The sequence below is a fragment of the Astyanax mexicanus genome, chromosome 9 (assembly GCF_023375975.1).
Source record: "Astyanax mexicanus isolate ESR-SI-001 chromosome 9, AstMex3_surface, whole genome shotgun sequence".
Taxonomy (NCBI): domain Eukaryota; kingdom Metazoa; phylum Chordata; class Actinopteri; order Characiformes; family Acestrorhamphidae; genus Astyanax; species Astyanax mexicanus.
Window position 1 is genome coordinate 10527509 of NC_064416.1, and position 22381 is coordinate 10549889.

Sequence of the window (22381 nt, forward strand, 5' to 3'; positions counted from 1 at the left end):
AGCAGAAAGTGGGACCCTCAGGATGCCGGGAAAATGCACAAATCTCTGTTTTTCTCAGTCAACTGGAGCTCCGCGAAATGATGCAGACGCTCAAAACAGCCATTCAAATTAATCGCGTGGCTGCCCACTTCGCCCGCTTTCTGTACGCATGCTAACACATGGACCGAGCTCTTCATAGCAGATTCACTTCTTTTTTATTATTTTTTTTCTTTGAGGGGAAAAAAAAAAGTGCAACCATGTTTGTGATTTATAACCAGCATGACTATAGAGTTCTCCATTCCCCTCACCTTCTCGCTCTCGGGTCCCTGGGGAACTCTACAGGAACTGCTGGTGCTAACAACCAACCTGTGAACACCTCCTCACCTCAGAGATGCGCTTCTATCTTAAGCACATCTCTCAGTCAATAGAAGTGAGAACGTTCTGCTGTGGAGGAGGAGCAGGTTCAGGTGCAGGGCTAAATAGCTATGCTTATTAAGCATTATGACTTGTGATCATAATACATTATAAGCTGTGCTTATGATATACACGTTAAAATAGTATCTCCATCGTTAAAAATCTAGTCCCACAATGAAAGTCTGTCACTTTACTTACAGCGCACAAAGACCTGTTATAATGCATTATAATTGACTATAACTAACATTATATTCAAGACAAGTATAATTCATGAGTGGTTGAATATATATTAATAGGATTACTGAGGGTGTGTTTATAAGTTGGAAGCTGTTTTAGTCATGATACAAGCTGGGACTGAGTTTCTTGGTATTGACTTATAAAATGTTATAAACACAGCTATTAATGCATTATAATCACAGTTCATGATGCATAATAAACATGGCTATGATGAATTATAGAGTTTTATAAATATGTATAGCTATGTTTATAATGTGTTATGAATGAATTATAATGTGTTATGAATATGTTTATAAAGTCTCATAGAGATGACATTCATAGAAAGTGTTACCAAAAATTCTTTATGATACTTCACTCTGTCTGTGTTACTAAAGAGGATAAAATACCCCTAAATAATAAAAAAAAAAATTGTCCTTCCTGTTTCAGTTTTGCTTCCCTCATATCCTCTTCTAGCACATGGCCCTGTGTTGTTAGTCTTGTCTCCACCTTAGCCCCACCCTGTCCTCTGTCTCATTTATAACCCAGTCCCCTCGTTCCCTTCCCCAGGTGTTTCCAGTCCTCTTCGTTCATGCTCTTGTTTGAGTGTTTCTTGTCGAGTCTTTTGTACATTTTTGTAATGTCAGGTCTGTTAGCTTTAAAAGTGGTTAGAGAAAAGGTTTATTTCTCAAGGCTTCATGTACACACAAACCGCTGTCCAAAACCTTTATTGTTATTTTAACTGTATGTAATGTTTTGCAAAAGTGCTGGGATAAGAAAAATCACTGCTAAGAAAGTAAATAAAAGCACCTTCATTTGAGTTTGTGTTGTTCATATATTTGTCTAAATATTTTTTTAGATTTTTTTGTTTGCAATAACATCCTTTTCTACAGGAAGAGCATAAAAAGGCACCCATAGATGGGGAATGATTAAGACACTTATTATGAAACATTATCAAAATTGTATTGACCTAAAGGGAAAATGATTATCTTCTTCCACTGGTTCTCTGGCTCTAATGGCTCCCACCTCTCCAGCCCATTCTTACCAAGTTTCAACAGAATGTAAGTTTTTTTGTTAATATACTGTATTAAAAATTGATTTCTCAGACTTTCAAAGAACATTCAGAGCACTCTGACCCAGTAAACACTCACAAACCCAAGCTTTCTTTTGTTAGCGTGCCTCCCGAAAGCATGCCAGCAAAATAATACTCTTTATTCTCAACCACCAACACACCAACTAAATCCTCAAAAACTGCCTGATACTGGCTGAAAAATGACTGGCAGGAATACAATTAAAAACCAGGCAATGCATTTAATTACTTCACAAGCGCGCCAAATTAGAAACTGGTTACATTCATCACCGGCAACATTGTTTCATTTAAATGATTGCCAAAAATCCATCATTTGTTGTAGAGAGATTTGGAAAAACGCATCAGACGCCGTTCACTCCTGGCATTAATATGCATCCTGAGTTATCCAATAATAAATGTCCAGCACAAAATACAGGTGTGAACTGCAATACTACACTACACAACTCAAGGATGCATCATAAACCAATTATTGAAACTACATTCAGTGGTGATCAGCAACACATATGACTGCACTATAATTGTATTATTGTGAACATAGCGATTTGTGTATTAGCAAATAGTAGTGTACTAAAATGACACAGTAATATCTTAAGAAGGGGGAAAAAAGAGTCCATGTTTAAGGTAGAAACTTTCCCATTTAGTCGGGAGTGTGTGGCCAACAAAAAAAAATACATCACAAAAAAATACAAGATATTTGAAGACATTTCCACCTTTGAACTTTTGTATCGCTAGATATCAAATTGTGCAAATTCTCATGCCCGGTGCCTCGTTTAGATTCTGCAGATTCATTAGTCTGATGAAACTAAAACTATCTGTTTAAATCTAAATCATATTCAGTTTGAGTTTAGACATGAAGAGGGCAAACCACTCCCAAGAACCCCTGTGCCTTTGAGCTTTAAGAGTAGAGAAAAGTTCTTTAGGAGTTCAGTAAGACCATGACATCATTCTTCCGAGCAGTCAGTTTTCTTTTTCTTTTATGTTTGGGTTAGGTGAATAATCAAAGTTCTCAACACTCGCTCTTTTACTCTGCGGGCTACAGAAGAGCGGCTGTGCAGAAGAGTCAGCCGTAATCAAACAAGCTTTATTGGAGATGCGACAAGCTAGTTCAGTGAAGTGAGAAATATAACCACGGAGATGAAAGAGACATTCACAGACGGAACCAGGCATAATGTATCTGCGGTGACACCTCCGTGAAAAGTGGAGCTCTGGAGGAAAAGGAAACTTGCACTCAAAGTATTTTTTTGTCTTTAGAATTTGCATAAATCACATCTTGCCATCTCAAAAGCTGTAGATTGCCACAAAGAGGGACCTGGTTTTCTCTGCAGGCAGCGTGTGAAGGGCATTGCTTATTATAGTTATTAACCTAATTATTATGTGCCAAGAAAGGGCAGTAAAGACACGGCTACAAGCACCGGCATTTTGCCAGAGACATTATCTGACTTGTGCTAATTAGTGTTTTCATATTGTATTTTAAACCATCTCCAAACTCACTTTGGATCTGATTAGCAAAAATCTGATTTTATTGTGGATTCTGGCTGTTCAGACTCAAAAAATCAATCTCAATATAGTCTAGTTATGCCAAATATTTAACTGTGATGTGCTTTCTGGCTATTAAATAAACAATCTATCTGAAAACAATCAAGATATGCTAAAAAGCTGATTTTATATGAATTTTATGAATTTTTGATTTTATACTATCAAACATCATTCTGGAGATGGTCTAGATCTGTAGCTTAATGTAATTTCTGGCTGTTCAAACTATCAGAATTCTATCCAAATACAACCAAGGTATGCCAAAAATCAGATTTAATGTGTTTAATGTCCCATTTCTAAATATCAAACATCTATATAAATACAGAGATATGGAAACCTAGTTACAGATAATTATTATAGATATTCCAAATATGTAATTCAATGTGGTTTCTGGCTGTTCAAACTATAAAATCGATCTGAATACAATCAAGATGTGACAAAAAGCTGATTTCATATGGATTTTGTCTGTTTATACTATCGAACATCATTCCAGAGACAGGCTAGATATTCCAAATATGTAATTTAATGTGGTTTATGGTTGTTCCAATTATCATCTGTTCAAATACAATTAAGTAATGGCAAAATCTGATTTCATGTGCTTTTTTCCATGTGTAGAATATCAAATCTGAACATAATCAAGATATCCCACACATCTGATTTTTTTTTTTTCATTTCTAACTATCAAACATCTATTTAAATGCAATCACAATATGAAAAAAATCATGTGGATTCTGGTTGCTCATACTATCAAACAGCAATATGTAATTTAATTTGGTGTCTGGCTGTTCAAACTATAAATAATCTAAATACAATCAAGATGCTAAAATGTATGCTGATTTTATATGAATTCTAGATCTGTAGCTTAATGTAATTTCTGGCTGTTCAAACTATCAGAATTCTATCCAAATACAACCAAGGTATGCCAAAAATCAGATTTAATGTGTTTAATGTGTTTAATGTGTTAATAGATATTCCAAATATTTAATTAAATGTAGTTTCTGTCTGTGAAGAATATAAAAAAAAACTGAATACAATCAAGATATGCCAAAAAGCTGATTTTATATGAATTCTGTCTGTTCACACTATCAAACATCAATCTGCAGATGTATAGATCTGCCAAAAAATGTAATTTAATGTGGTTTATTGTTGTTCAAACTAGCATCTATGCAAATACAATCAAGAAATGCCAGAAATCTGTTTTAAATCTGTGTTTTTCCTGTTCAGACTGTCAAAAATCCATCTGAACATAATCAAGATATTTCACATATCCATTTGTATGTGTATTTTTCCCATTTCTAACTATCAAAAATCTATTTAAATACAATCACGATATGGCAAAAATCATGTGGAAATGAAAATAAAAAATCGACCTGAATACAATTAAGATATGCCAACAAGCTGATTTCTGTCACGGCCTCGCTCTGTTCCCCTGTGTTTCAGCGTTTCCTACTGTGTTTCCCCAGTATTTTTCCGTCACGTGTCTGTAATTTGTAGCTCCGCCCTTTACCCAGGTGTTCAGTGTTTCATGTGACTATGTATAGTACCTGTTAGTCTATGTTTATCCGTTGGTCTTTGCACCAACTCCCGTTGTCTGTCTAGCCACTTTAGCCCTTGTGATATCCACGGTTTTCTTTACGTTCTGTTTATTTCTTGTTTATTTCTGTTCCTAGTTTTTCCTCGTATTTGTCCTTGTATATTTATCCAGTCTTGTTAGTTATTATCTGTCTAGTTTAGCCTTTTGTTATTTTCCCTGTTTGTTTATGTATTTATATTTTCCTTGTTTACTTCTTATTTGTCTGTTTGTTTATCTGTTATTTAATAAATTCGTTGGTCTTACCTGCTTTTACGTCCACCTCCCGTCTGCTCCTTTGTTACAATTTCATATGGATTATGTCTGTTCATACTATCAAACATCAATCTGCAGATAGTCTAGATCTAGATAGCCTATCTGCCAAAAGTGTAATTGAATGTGGTTTATAGTTGTTCAAACTATTATCTATTTATATACAATAAATTAATGGCAAACATCTGATTTAATATGTTTTTCCCCTATTCAAAATATCAAATATCAATCGGAACATAATCAAGATATTCCACACGTCTGATTTATTTTATTTTTTTCCATTTCTGACTATCAAAAATCTATATACTATCAATATATGAAAAAAACAATGTGGATTTTGTCTGTTCATACTATTAAACATCACTATGTAATTTAATGTGGTTTCTGGTTGTTCAATCTATAAACAAATATCTCAATACAGTCAAGATATGTTAAAAAAACTGATTTTGTATGGATTATGTCTGTTCATATTATACTATCGATACTATAGATTGATGATACTAAGTATGACCATAATAACCTCTTTGAAAAGTGGTGGAGTTCTGGAGGATGAGGAAACTTGTGCTCAAAGTTTATTTTCTTATCTTTATAATCTGCATAGATCACATCATGCCAGCTCGAGAGCTGAAGAGGGGACTTGTTTTCTCTGCAGGCGGCGTGTGAAGGGCATTGCTTATTATAGTTATTAACCCAACTATTACGTGCCATGAAAGGGCAGTGAAGCCACCGCTACAAGAAGCGTTATTTTTTTTCCAGAGCGGTTAAGGTCTGACTTGTGCTAATTAGTGTACAATACTGGCGAATAGTGTAGGATGACTAATAGCATATAGGGCAGTTCAGGCAGTTCAGACGTTGGCATCCTACATACACGTCTTCCAGAGAGTCTCGTCTCAGCACGCTCGAGTACAAGAGCGAGAGAGTGAGTGGTAGAATACAGATTTATCTTCCATTAAATCTCCCCATGTATTAAGAACTCCCCAATACAAGGAATGGTTTTTGTCTTCTGTGTGACACTAATGAGGCTCCCTACGTTGATTCTTCATAATTAGCTCACAGGATGCAATAACCTCACTCTATTAGTGGACTGCCTTGCTACGTCCTACGTCAATCTTACTGAGCACATCTCCACAAAGCCTTGTAGGACTTTCAATTAGCCTTCAATGCACATGAAAAAAACGTTAGGTCTCTAGTCCAATTCCCAGACGTGAAGGCCTGCGGGTTTCACATATAAAAGAAAGGAGAAAGTGAGAATTTTATGAAGTTGAAATCAAATTATTGGTCGTCTGTCATTCAAAGAAGATTGTGAGTCAACTCGGTACAGATTGGACACTTTGGGAGTGTATAACATAGATACACTGCAATTTAATTTACAGCTGTGCTTATTAAAGAACCCTGCGCAAGGTGTGCTGCAATGCTCATTGCTGTCTTGTACCCCGTAAACAGTCTATTTTCATGCCTTGAGCCCACGCTGTTCAAATCCATGGTCTGTTTGAAGACATATCCATTTTGATGCATTTATTTAAAATCCTACGTCTATCTTATGAAGCACATCGGCACAAAGCCTTGTAGGACTTTCAATTAGCCTTCAATGCGCATGTAAAAAAAAGCCTCAGGTCTCAAGTCATGTGTCAATTCCCAGACGTGAAGGAATGTGGTTTCAAAGATGTATAAAAGAAAGGAGAAAGTGAGAATTTTATGAAGTTTAAAGCATATTATTGGATGCTGGTTATACAGATTGGACGCTTTGTTTGTGAGTATTACATAAGGGCTGAGGTTAATCAGTTAAATCAGTTTACAGCTTTGCTTCAAAAGAACACAGTATTGAAGTATATAGGCAGAGTATAAGCAAGTACTTGGGCTTTCAGTTCAGAGAGCTTCAGAAGAAGACTCAAAGACTCTGGCAAGGACACCCTGCCTTTTCACTGCTGATTGGCAGGAGACTTACTGTAGAAGCGACTGACGGTTTCACTTGCTTTTATTGTCTACGTCCCAGCAGACCGGGAGCGTGCCCTTATGGAGAGATGCGATCACTTCACGGCCATTTATTAGCGCAGGTTTATAAAACACTGGGTGAAATTACTTTTTCAGCACATGAATAAATCGTCTGTAATTACACCAGCACTCTTCTTTCCAATTATCCCTTTCTTTTTCCTTACAGAGGGTCCGTCAAAATGTCCCTTGATGTGTGGTATTATGAGTCAACCAGTACACATTGGACACTTTGAGAATAAAAAAAAAACTGTGAAAAGTACAGTAACTTGCTGCCAGCAGTTAGATAGTAGGTCAGGGGTGTCCAAACTTTTTTTGTTGGGGCCAAAAGGAGAAATATATTTGAAGTCGTGGGCCACACTCTGTAATAAAACAGATAATGAAATATACCACTTTAAATAATACTATTTTTCCTGATTATTTCATTTACACACCATTTTACTTGACTAACTATCTTTATCTTTGACAGTGTTGTGTAAACTAAGATTTTTCAAATTGATGTTTAATTTCATGATGTCTCTTAATATAAAACTCCTTAATTACAGCAACTTTTAGACTCTTTTGCCCCGTTTTTCTGTGCTAGAAATGCGCACCCTCTCCGCTTTTAGACTCTTTGGCCCGTTTTTCTGCGCCAGAAATGTGCACTCTCTCCGCTTTTAGACTCTTTGGTCCGTTTCTGACACCTAGCGTTCTTTGAATCTCACATTATAAAAACCTGCTTAACAGCGGGCCAACTTTCATTCTATTTCTAAAATACCTCGCGGGCCGCTCCAAAAAAGGAAACGGGCCGCAAATGGCCCGCAGGCCGTAGTTTGGACACCCCTGTAGTAGGTCAATTTTTAAAAGTATGCATACTCTTTATTAATTATTTTCATGGATACTTTCATAGGTTTATAAAAAAAGACACTGGATGGAATTACTTTTTCAGCACATCTAATAACACTAGCACTCTTCTCCCCAATTATCCCTTCTTTCTCCATTTATAACGAAGTTCTAGTCAAAATGTCCATTGTGTCCATGTCTTTTATTATGATAGATATGAAAATGGTCAAGGTAACATGGCCATGTGTTTGAGATATAACATTCAGTAGTTGGGTCATTAATGAAAATACTGCGCCTTTTGGCTCTCAAAATAAACAGAAAAGACATTTTAATTGAAATTCTTTTGACTGTTTAACATATTTATTCCAAAAACACTGGATGAAATTACTTTTTCAGCACATGAATAAATCGTCTCTAATAACACCAGCACTCTTCTCCCCAATTATCCCTTCATTCTCCATTTATAAGGAGGTTCCAGTCAAAATGTCCATTGATGTGTTTTATTATGATAGATATGAATATGGTCAAGGTAACATGGCCCCAATCCAAAATGAATTTTAACCCCCGCGGATTTTACATCCATCTGCCAAGGCTTGGCGCTTTATCAGATAAAACCTAATAATCCGCACTGTATTCTGGCAACGTCCTGAAGAAAAATACCCAAGCTGTGGAGTAACGGGGTAATTGGTATCTCATCTTTATCACATTAGGTTGTTTAAATGGTCTGTGGACTGTGATTGTACCCAAGATCCATCAATGAGCCTTACATGTTGGAACCAAGCCTAGGAGGGGGTGCAATCAAATCAGAAGCTACAGTATACACTCTATAATAATGTTCATTAGCCTGTAGAGGTGTAAAGGTACAGAAAATGCACGGTTTGGTTCACACCTCAGTATAAACCCCATGGTTCAGTAAGTTTTCTGTATGGTTGGTGGAAAAAATAAAGAGGCTGGGCATTCTGTATAGCCTCACCTTTATTAACTTCATACTAACAATGGAACTTCATTATAAGCATGTTTTGTTCTACACTCCACAGTAAGCTCCAAACTAAAAACAATTATGTGCTTTGGAAAAAAAAAATAAAAAGTAGCAGCCACAATAAAATAAAAATAACAAATAAAAATTCTCCCCTCACTAGACATATTTTCTATTTCTTCTAGTTCTTGTTTCTTTTTTCAAATAAAATTGTTCTTATAAAAAAACAATAAAAAATAAGGGGATTTTTTTTCCTTTCAGTGCAATTTTTATTTTTTTCTTAAATCATGGACAATGTCCACCACCCTCTGCACAGCACCATCACCAGGCAGAGGAGCTCATTCAGCGGCAGACTGCTGTCCCAGTCCTGCTCCACAGACAGACTCTGAAAGTCTTTTGTCCCTCAGGCCACAAGACTGTTCAACTCCTCTCAGCACAGCAACCTGAAGACTCTGTGACACTTTTTCATTCTGGTAACTCTGGCCACACCATGGACACACCCTCAGCTATGGACACACTATTTTTACAGTTCTACCCTATTTTGCACTAGTAGTTAATTCACTAGTTAATTCATCTACTGTTTATGTATCTTTTGTACTGCTAAATTTAAATTATTATATAACTGTGTATTTGCACTTTCTATCTATCTATCTATCTATCTATCTATCTATCTATCTATCTATCTATCTATCTATCTATCTATCTATCTATCTATCTATCTATCTATCTATCTATCTATCTATCTATCTATCTATCTATAAATAGAGTGTAAAAAAATATCCCCCCCCCAAAAAAATACTCAGGTAGTGTCTCTCTCCATACCTGTTGGCTGATTGGCTGGCTCCGCTGAGCCATGTGATGCACGTGCAACAACTAAAAAAGACCAGAGAGGGGGTGGGGGTGGTTTGGGGGCGCAGCGCAGCGCTACTCTTATAGACAGAGAGTAGACTTTGATGAAAAAAAGCTTGAGTATCGATCTTTTTACACAAGTATCGCTCAATACCAATACCAGCGTTGGTATCGATATTAGCAATATTTGGATCGATCCGCCCACCTCTAGTCACCATACTCAGCCCGTGTGCTCAGAGCTAAAACTTCTCAGGGCAGGCTAAAAGAAGTGAGTTGCTGATAGCTACACTTTCCTGGTGCAATACTCTTGTGAACATTACGTTCTTAGGTTCCACAAATCTCCTATAGACTGCCTTTGTACCGTGTATTCTGCGTGCGTATGCGTGAACCGAATCGTGACCCCTGTACCGTGGCGGTTCGTAAAGAAAACACATACCATTACACGCCTATTAGCCTGTAGGGTAATTCATATTTAAATTAAACAAAACACAATCTTTTCTGCTGCTAAAACAATGTATCTACTTACTGCCTGTCCAACAGGGGTCCTGATATTGTAATTATATACACTATAATTATTCATTAAGACAGTCCATATTAACACATTAATGTGAATTATTAAATGCAGAGCTAAATCCACTTAAAAAGACGTCTTAATATATATCTGTCATGTTTCTGTATTAAGGCAGATTTTATTAAACAGAACAAAAGCGCTGTTGATTAAAGCTGGCTCGAATGTTTCAGCAAATGACAGAGTAATCAAGCAAGATGCAGCTCTCAAACAATACAACTGTTGCTGAAATACTGTACTGTACTTATGTCGCCATAAAATTCTTTACATAACAGAATAAACCTGAACTACAACTTGATTCTGTGTCTGGATGGTGTTGACATATGGTATCAGATATAATTTATTTTAATGCAAATGAATTATGCCACCAAGTTTGACCCAAACTTCTACCGTAATCTGCCACGCCCCTATGCTGCTGGGAAGCAAAGGAACCGCGTTACTTTGCATGGAATGCGCCCACACTAGCATCGGGGCTGTGCATGTGTTATCATTCGGCTGGAGCAACAAAAGCTTATTTGAGGGAACAGCAATGATATTTTATTCTGTTTTTTGTTAATGTTAAAGCTGGATTTGCATCCATATATGTGTGCAAAACGAGCGGGTGTGTACACACGCTGAGCACACAGTGCTCCTGCATGCCTAAGATAGGATTGGGTGGCTGACTGTTGACTGTTGTCAAGGTTTTATTCAGCCAGTGGTGAACCTCAAGATAGAAACCAAGACAGAAACATGCCAGAAATTTACCTGAGCACACCTTATTTCCAGGCCACCACGCCCATCAGTGTAGATGTGTTCCCAAACTCTAATATTCAGAAATGTGCATTTAGGAAAAGGTAGGTCCACTGGTTGCAGGACCTCATTAATGTAACATTCGACTGTCAAAGTGCCTGCAATGAAGACTAAAGATGATCTGGCATTGGTTGTCTCAAACATGACAAAAGTAAGCCAGCCATATCGCTAGATTATCCCCAATAAAAAATGTGGGATAGATTATTGCAGGATCCATTTAGAATCTTTTATAGCTTCCTGCTAAAACATTGGCATGTTGTGTTACACATTGGTTCTGTAGCTTTGTCCATATCAGTGTAGCTTTTTTTTTTTTTTTTTTATTCCTGGTAACCTTTATTCTTTCTGAAAAGCACTGCAAACTGACATGTCCTTTTGTGTACAACAATTTTTTTTAAATGTGTATTTTTCTCACATTGACTGTAAGGACACAAAAGATCCAAATATCTGTACATCGCCAACAAAAGAGCCAATTAAGGCTTCAAGCCTTTCTCCTCACTGCAGTAAATTCACAAATGTGCCATGACCTCTTTGACACCGCTATTCCGGCATCTCACACAGGAGCTGAATGACTGAGAACTGTTCTAATGAGAATCCCTCTGTCAGACAAACAGGCGTATGGTCACATTCTGCTGGCCACAGCAGGCTGCTAAAGACTGGACACTTGTGAGAGTTTAGAGATTCCCTAATCGGATTTCCATCCAGCAAAACTGTGGGGTGGGCAGGATAAAGAGATACAGTGTCCTCCAGAATTGCTTCCACTGTTACTAAAGTGGAACACAAAAAAAAAGAGACCAATTGAAGCATGAACCCAACAAGACCTCTGAAGCTGTTCTGGGGTTTTCAGCATCAAGGCTAACAGATTAGCTGCAGATCCTTTAAGTCTTGTAAGTTGTGGGGTGGGACCTCCATTAGCTTTACTTCAGTGACTCTTGAGTGTTCATGATCCGTTCTTTAGCCAGTTCACTGGTTGCCACGTATTGGAGCACTTTTGGTAGGTACTGACCAATGCATAGCGGGAACATGCCACAATACCTGCCTGATATTATGGGAATGTTATGATGCAGTTGTTAAACCATCACAGTTAATTTGGTCCTTGTTAAAGGTTGAGTTACAATAGGGATGGGACACAAAATACTGATATCACAAAATCCTCTTAGGACCTGTCATCCACAACACTAAATCTTGCTCTACAAGGGCCTGGTGTCCTCTTATGAGCCCATTATACTGTCACCTAGTGGTGGCAGAAGAGTTTAACATGTTTCTTTAATATCATGTTTCTTTATTTTTGGTTCACAAATTTGAATGAACAATAAGTCTGATAAATGCTTATGTTTTTGACTTTGTTATGTCTTCGTGTCATATTGCTCAAAAGGGGCACAGTTGTTGTTTCTACTTAAATTTTTCACTCAGGCAAGAAATGCTTTTGTGTTCAGCCACTAAATAAATGTTTTGCACATCAATACTAATTGCAACATCATTGTGTCCTTTCGAAATATAAAACAGATAATTCTTTGTTTTTACACTAATCTGGTGCCAATTAGCCCAAATAGCAAGCCAAATTTGACTCTCCAAAGTTACTGTTTCCTTGTGTTGGTGCTAATCAAATTAATTAGGTAAGCCTGCGCTAAAGAATAGAATAACACAAACAAATCTATAGTTTTTTTTGTCAGTCAGATTTGACAGTTCAAAAGAAAATGAAGTAGTTTGGGAAAGACACAGATTTTTGATTGTGGTTCAAACCAGTTGAAGCACATAAAACATATTTAATAAAACATATTTGAGAGCATAATCTAGTAGTATTTACTGTTAGTGTATATGCTGTTGTCTTGTTATTAGCCAATGAAATGTGAGCACAAAAGTAAACACGAGAAGTATTTTTTAAAATATATTTTCCCTGACTTTACTGTACTTTTCATGTCCAAATGAGTTCAAAAATGTTAAACCACCATCATTCAAAGCTAAAGTAGACTTCTAATTAGACAGCTTCTTAAATTAATCATGTTTCACTTATAAATTAATCATTTATAAATTAATCATGTTTCACTTATAATTTTATATGTTTAATGCAGAAACAGCTAAAGTCTGGCACTAGTCCCTGTCTCACACTGATGCACCATTTAAGGTGTAACAGATATTACATGAAGCTAACGTTTACCTTACAGATTTTCCAAAAATAAATAGCTTTGTATGTCTACTCTCAGTTTCAGATTTGGGTTTTGGCTGTGCAGAATATGCATTTATACAGAAGGTAGAGGAGTTAACAATACAAAAAAAATAGAGAGCTGTCTAAGGGTGAAAAACAAGCCCTGGGCATGGCCAGTACAACCATTTGGAATGTCTTGAAGAAGAAAGTCGTCACTGGTGTAGTATGTAACAGATGTCGAACAAATAGATTAAGGAAAACCACAGCAGTTGATGATAGAAACATTGTGAGTGCTGTAAAGAAAGACCCTAAAACAACAGTTAGATACATCAGCAACAACCTCCAGAAGGCAGGATTGAAGGTATCACAATATTTCTATGTTTGCAGAAGACTACATAAACAAAAGTATAGAGGCTTCATCGGAAATTAAAAACTCTATTAGCAAGAAGAATTGGACAGTCATACTGGTATTTTCCAAGAAGTACAGAGATGAACCTATGGACTCATCATATTAAGGAATGATGAGACAAAGCTGTCATAATTGTTCTTACTGACTGTGCCATGCTTTCAGAAGATGGCAGATGGAAGATTATGTCTTTAACAGTTTCAAAATGTTGCTAAATGCTTTTATAATTTTCTCTGTTATCTGGGTAATAGAAGTGATAGAAGTTTGCAATATTGTTGGAACTCTGGAGTAATAAGAAAGTAAGAAAACAAGAAATAAATAAAGGGATAAAGTATTTAGCAGCCAGTGAGCATGGAGTCCCCGACTGGGTGCTATCACACATCTAAAACCTATCCTTTAAACCCAGATTTAGCAGATTAGGCTCTTAATATCTTCTCTAATATCTTGGCCCAATAAAAATAAAGTTTGGGTCAAAAGGCAGAATGAAAAGTGAGTTTAGTTTGAGAGGAGTTAATAAACTGGATTAAAGTTGACATTCAAACTTCCCAACATGAGCCTGGGACTCGTTCCGTTTATATGCCGATTATATAGCCTCAGGAACGTCTGAGCGGCGGGACGTTTATTACAACAAACACTGGGAGACATTTTCACTCATAAAAATTTGTGTCATGCTCCGCTGTTTTTAATACCACGAATGGGCATAAAGCACTAAGGTGACATTCAGAGGCACGTGTTCTAGACAGACTGGAGTTTATATAGTTCCCCTGATTTACATCAGAATTAATAACATCGTTAAGCAAATGCAAATAAAGTGGGGCTTTCAGTTGGGGCTTGGCCCAAAGCCAGGCAAGAAATACAAGCACTCCTCTGGTGAAGCATGAGCACACATCCTTCAGATTAGCGTAGCATGGCCATCATCAAACCATCTGAAAACGACTGGTGCAGAAGTGTGCTTTGGGCTTTGGGTCTATTATTTGGTTTGGTTTATTGTGCATTATAAATTGTAAAGCTGATTGTAATGCATCATAACCTGTGTTCATATCATATTATACATTAGCAACAATATACTCAGTCCCAGCTTGCATAGTGCATTATGAAGGTCAGTTTATGTATCTGAATCAAATCTGCACATTGAAATGTACTCCATGGCATAGCCTGATGTGCACCTCCCCAGAAATGTAACGTTGCAGACAGCAGCAGCTCTGATTGGTCCACAGAGCCTCTTGTTCCCGCCTACATATTCCTACCATCACAGTTTAAATTGCAAAATATGACACAGAGACATGAATGCACAAATATAAACATTCACAATGACATAGGAAATTCACACAGGTAAGGCCGTACATTCTACAGTAACTCTATGCAGATGAATAAACCAACCTTCACCAATAAATCCATCCATACATCCATCCATCCGAACAGCAAAAGATTATAAGGCGCACTGATGACTTTTATTGTTCAAAAGATAGTGTTAGAAAGACATGTTTCAAAATGCTTTTATGTTGTTATACTGTATGTACTTATGAGGTATTAAACATATATATGCCATATAATACTTTAAAAATGCATTCATAGTACACATAATAGAAGGTTTTTCTGATGCATGCTATTTTAACCCAGACATGTACAACATTATAAACACAGCTTCTGGCCATCATAATTGTGATCATAATCAAACCAAAATACTTACAAACAAGACTATAATGTGTTTTCAATCTTTATGAATATTTATAACCACATTTATAAAGCCTTTTGACACAATGTTACAATGTGTTTTGGATGTGTTTATTAATGCGTTTTATATAGACATGACATTCATACATAGTGTCAGCAAAATTATGCATAAAATGTAGTCTAAAATAATGATATTTACATGTAATAAATGTAATTGTTTAAAAAATGCATGAACAAAAGCATAAATACACGTCCCTCAGAATAGCTAAAGCCTGGCCATCATCACAGCATCTGAAAATGACTGGTGCAGATGTGTGATTTGGGCTTGGGGTTGAAGTGCGGTCTGTTTATTTCTCACAGACGCAAAAATACCATTACAGTAAAAGCAATGGACTGTTGGATCATTAAATTTGCCTATTCTTTTGTAAATTCGAGGAAATGCACAATCAACACATCATCAGAGGACTCGCTCGTATGTTGGCCCATTGTCTCGGCGTTGGCACTTTATTCATTTATTCCAGTTGCTTGAGTGCCGGGCGGCGATGAAACAAATGACCACATAATTGCCACAACGCCGCGTGTTGTGTACCTTCTCGCACCCCGCGGACAAATCCGAACAGGCCGTGTTTCAAAACGGCAATAAAATCATCAGCCACCTTTAAACTCATAATGGAGACAAATCCATTTTGCGAGCACATGCATAAAGCGCAGCCCGTATTCTCCACCCCATTTGTCTGTGTAAAACTCCCCTTTCCCCTCAGCCAATTATTAGGGAGTGTGCTGATAAGCGTGGCCTTTCTTCCGTGCTCTCGGTAAAGGAGAGAGCTCATCTGCTCTGCTGAGGTAGCCGGGTGTAATAACAGCCGATTCTAATATCACTCCGCCGCCCCCGAGGCAGATGCTTGGCCCTAAATGACTTCAGGGGGAGCATGAAAGTTGGATTGAAGTGTCTGACAGACAGAGATAATAACACTCGGTAAGCACAATTTATTATCTAATAAACTAAGTAATCATGCTGATTCTCAAGAGGTCAGGCTGTCAATGTGATTTGCATTCGATTTGTAGTGTATTTATTGGAATTCGGAGGGCGCAAATTGGGGTTGTTAGCAGGGCAGGCCTGGGATTAACTCTGATTCTGTCACACAATTGGACATTTAACACTGACCACCCTCGCTTGGTTTCCGTGAAAAAGGAATTGAAAAAGTCTAATATGTGAACATCTCCCCCCAATAACACCACAGCTACCACCACTGCTTCACCTACATGATATGTCTAATCCCTGAGATCTAATGAGGAATTTTATGTGCTGAAATGCAGAACGAATTATATACATATGTATATTCTGTAAAGGCTTGGGTACACTTCAGCATTATAGGGCATTTCCATATGAATATTAATGAGTCCACACCCAGGACAGATTCATTTTCTCATTTTTAATGGTTTGATTTCACACACAAGAACTCCATCCAAACCATGGATTGAGTGTGCAATTATATGTGTCTCTTTTCTGTGTGTAGTTTTACAAAAGCTTCTATCTTTTGCTGCTTTTTATTGTTCATCTTAAATAAAATAAAAAAAAACACTTGAAAGGTGAGGAACAGATATTTTGGGAGTCCTGGCAATTATCTGAACTTTCTATTCCTTAGGTTTTAAAAATAGCCTTGGTACTTCTACTTCATTTTAGCTCGTTTTAATTCCAGCTTCTTATAATACAAAAAGCAAAAAGAACCCTATCCAGATAAATCTCTCCGTCCAGATAGAGTGAATCTGATTGTGATTGGATGTAGAGAAGTATAAACATATAACATTCTGACTCCCCATTGGTTTATACTGTGATCCATCACACCTGCACACGTCACGCCCCGCCCCATCCCCACTCTCCAGCAAGAACATACAATTCAATGTTTGTATTTATGTATTTATTTATTTTCTACATTGTAGATTAATATAAAATACATGAAAAAAATAATAGGCACATACATGGAATTATGTACTAAATAGTAAAAAGAAGTGTTTGTCCTCCACCTGACCAATCCCCTGATCTAAACCTGATGAACTGAGATGGTGATTTGAGGTGATTTAATTGGGATGAGCTGGAGCTTCACAGCATGAAGGAAAAGCAGCAGCTATTGTTCAGCACCTCCAGAAACTCCTTCCTTCAAGACGCTGAGAAAACTCTATTCCAGGTGACTCTCCCTCATGAAGAAACTGAGATTACAATCTCACCAAGAGTGTGCAGATCTGTCCTCAAAGATAAATGTAATACTTACTGTAGAATAATCTAAAATATAAAACATATTCTGGTTTACATACTTTTTTCATTTATAGCTTTAATGCCTTTAATTTAAAATTTACAATGTAAAAAAATCATAAAAAGAAAGCAAACACATTAAACGAGAGGAGGTGTTTCCAACATTTGACTGGTACTGCTACTGTCATAAAATGTATTTTGCTAAGTGCGGACCACGCCTAAAGAAGTAGAGAAAGCAGAGGAAAAAAAGGGGAGGGACCTCAGGGAAAATTGGGCTGGACTTCTGAACTGTGTGCTGAAGAAGCGTTTATTTAATAAGAAGTGGAAGAGTAGATAAAGGGGGTTGTTGGGGAGGAGATGGGTTGCGAACTTTCGCCACAAGACTTAGTTAGTTAGGGCAGGTATTTATAGGGCGGTTGATTGATACGGGGTGGAGTTAGAACGTAGAGTTCGGGCGTGGTCCTTCTCCCAAACTTTTGTTATTACATAACATCATTTATAAAATATGAACCCTTGTGGATTATTTACACTGTAGCTAGTTGGACCATATGTTATTCAGGACATTGTTTAACTCAACTTTTTTTATTTTATTTTATTGTGTAGCCTAGACTCAGCCTCACTGAGATTCAGTCCTTAAATCAGGACTAAAATCACATTGTGCAACCCCAGATTAAATCAATTCATCTCTGACACAGGCCACGTTTACAAGTGTATCACATTCATGTGACTGAAGATGTTCAGCAAAGAGACATGATTAGGTTTTTTTAAAGAGAAAAGAGGTAATCAAATGATTTGTACACTACATTTTGATTTCTAAAGAGATTATACTGTTTCTGATCATTCATACTATCAAAAACTGATAGTGAACAACGCTTGACTATCAACGACATGTAAATTCAGTTCCCGCTCGTTGCCTCATTGACGGAATAGAATAAAACAGCATAAAGGCCAGTCTATAGTGCTGCAGGGACTGTGTAATTGTTTCTAACTGAAATAACTAGATTTTGATTGAGACACAACAGGAAAACATACTCAGGCAATGAATTATTCAATAACATCTTACAGGCGATTTCATAAACTTCTGCCAATTACCTTCCCTGCTAAAGCCTTTGTTTGCAGCCTCATTAACTTCAGCAAAAAAAAAAAAAAATCTTCATCAGCTTCACAATCATGAGGAGGAGAAGTGCTGGTGTTGGTGTAGTTCCAAAAATCAACAGTATATAATTCTTGCTTTTGGTTTATTGTATAATCACTGTCACTCAAAACCCTTGTGTCTTCAATTTAGCATTTTTTTTTTTACTTTTTGACATAATATGAATCTACTAGTGGTTCTTTACATTGTTTCATATTTTTATTTTATAAATGTTCCAATAGAAATTATTCAAAATGACTTGGAATTGAAATATAGTGCCCAATGCAATCCTCCATACTGTATCATCATCATCATCACCAGTGAGAAGCAGCAGCCAATAGCACACAGCGTACTCTCAACCGGAAACAACTGTCCACCTGGAGGATTGCATTGGGGGATTGCATATTCCAATTCCAAGTCATTTTAAAGCATTATAATACAGTATTTATAAGTGTGTGTAATAATATTACATAGATATCATGGAAATTAATAAATGATTAATATGAAGAATATAGATCTTCCTATTATTACATTATTACATAATGTGAATCTAATGGTTGTTCTTTAAATTGTTTAATATTTTTTTATGAATGGTCCAATAGAAATGCTTCAAAATGACTTGGAATTGGAATATAGTACCCAATGCAATCCTCCAGGTGGACGGCTGTTTCCGGTTAAGATTATGCTGTGTGTATTGGCTGCTGCTTCTCACCAGTGTGTGGATGTGTGCTTAGTAAGAATGGTTGTGTGTAAAATGTGTACATTTTAAAGAGTCCTTGGGTTTCCAGAAAGGTGCTATATAAGTGTTACTCTATTTATTTATTCATTACTATAAATGTAGGCTGTCAGAGTGCCTTTAATGAAGACCAAAAGTGATCTGGCCCACAAAATTTCATTCTATTTAGTTGGTAAATTTCTACAGTACGCAACTATTTTTATGATACAGTAATTACACATGTGTGTGTAATGATATTACATAGATATCATGGCGATGAATAAATTATTAATAGGAGGAATATAGAACATAAGCTCTAAAATGGGTCATAATATTTTTGCCTTTGTTGAGTTTAATGTGCAGCTATTTGAAAGCAGAAAGAGCTGACCTCTATTGGTTAACTGGGCCTGTTGATATAAAAAGAGCAAATATTTACATGGATAATTTAACTTGGCAGAGTATTAATTTAAAATCTGAATATAGCAACAATGAAACTGCATGGTTGGCAACCCTGTTATATGTCTTTTTTCTCATATCTGAGCAAACAGAATAGTAAAGAAGCTGGAATTTCCTGCTTTATTTCCTTTCTTCTTTGTAAGTCCGTTCAGCCAATCAGATTGTCCTGCTCAATTAAGTGAAAAGAGCTTTGGATCATCAAGATGATCTTCAGGGTTCTTCTGTTCTCCCGTAGCTCCATCATTATGCTGCCTCAGCAGTCCTCTGCGGGGAAAAGTCAGCAGAGTGCAGCTTCAAATAATTAATGAACATAATCCAGCCTTTTCCGCAAGCACACCATGACCTGCCTAGTAATGCTGATAATGCTGAACTGTTATCAGTTAGTAATTATTATATTCATTACCATTCTGTCAGATTATAGGGTAACTTGTGGGAAGAGGCACCCAAGGGTGAACACCATCCCCCTTCCCCAAGCTACTCTATATTCTTTCCTAATATAAAAATGGTTTCAAATTCCTCAGATCTTAAAGAAATATACAGAATGGGTAGAGTCTAATTCTGAAATTTTATCTGGGCTATCACATCCACTATTATATACAGTACCAGTCAATCAAATCAACATTTATTTTCTACATTGTAGATTATTATATCACAGTTAGTTCTGACCCTGCAATGCGATTGGCTTAGAGGCGTTCTATGAGTGCTGTTATCAGCCGGTAATGCGCTGCAACCGAAGCTCTCCATGTATTACTCCGCCACATACAGGTAACCTAGTAACGATGCAGCACATACAAACCAAATACAAACCAAATGAGAGCTGCAGGATCCCATAGAGGCACAGAGAAGAAACTCCATGTCTCCAATAGGCGGCACAGGCAAAGACGCAGCCCAATATATAATTAAGATCAGCGATTCAAAAATATGCATTATTACACACATTATCAGCCACCGATATCATGTTACAAGTTGTTATTATTAAAGTAAAAGCTTAAGTGTATATATATTACAGTTAATATAGGGTATTTTAAACTGAATGTAAGGTGGACAAAGATAGGGGACTCTAAAAAAAACATTTTCTTTCAAAGTCAAATGAGCACTGGACTTTATTCTACACAGATTTCTCTCATGAAAACGTTTACTTGGGTGAGTAAAGCTCTTACGTTTATTTACAGTAAGCTTAGATTTCCACAATTCCACAGTTTATTTACATCCACTGAAATGGCTGAAAATAGAGGTCACTCAAAATCATTTAATAAACAGCGATAATGGAACTGTGGTATAATCACAATAATACACTTGACATTTGTGCTATAACTTATTACAGTACTCTAGTTAACTGGATTTCAAGATGCAAAACAAAGCCAAAAAATAATTAAATGTAGCTTATTGTCATGCTTATATGTCATATTGGCTGATCTACAGTACTCTAGTTAACTGGATTTCAAGATGTAAAACTAAGCCAAAAAATAATTACATTTAGCTTAAAGTTATTAACATCCTGAGAGCATCCATATTTAGGTGTATAGAAGGTATTAAGGGTTGGATTGCTGGATCGGGCTTATGTCTAGTCCTAGACTAAATTTACCTTTCAATAGGGAAAGATCCATTTAAAATGCAACGTAGTCTGATACTGTTTCGGAAACCATCCCTTAGTTCAAAAAGTTACTTCATTCCAAGAATTTGTTGTTCTTTTTATATACTTTTTGTCCTTTCTGTTCCTGTCTTGTTTCCTTGACTTATCTTTCCCAGATTTTCCTTTTTTCTGTGTTTTGCTTTGTTTTGACCATTAACTGTTTTTTTTTTTTATCTTGCTTGTCTTTAGTTTTTTGCCTTGATAGTCTTAGTATTTGTTACTTTTTTTAGTTTTTTAGTTTATGGCTTTTATTAAGACCACCTTGCATTTGCCTCCTGCCTCTGACTCCGATTACTTTAGTTTAAGATACAGTACCTGCGATATCTTCAGAGTCAGACCCTTGGTGATGGATTCACATCCACCTTAAAGACAGTATGGAAACTAGCTCAGCAACCTGACAATATTTATACATCACATAATATCTTCAAGCAGAGCTTATCAAGTTCATTTTGCTTTGGCCACCACTTAGGTGGCTTTTTACGTTCCTTGCAGCAGATTGGCCAGATAACAAAATTAATGCCATTGGCTCTCCTACCTGTCATAGTGCTTATTAATTATTAGAGACGGCACTTTCAGGACTGCTGAAACAGCACACTGATGTACTGTAACTCTACATGAAAATGGTAGGGACTCCACTGCGCTGACCTCTGGAATTTGACACTTTTGCTCCTGTGCTTAATAAAGTCAGTACATAAAACTCTTACTGCACTTACTGAAGGTGCATTAAGTAATTTTATAGTATATATAAACATTCTTTATCCAGCAAAATATGTAATTACCAATTTGAATCTTAACAACAACAGCAACAACAGTTCCTTTCTTACTTTGTGTCCCCCAGTTTTAGTTCCTGTCTCAGTTTTAGTCTGTGTCCCTGTACCTGTTTATGTTTCAGTCTCTGTTCTCATT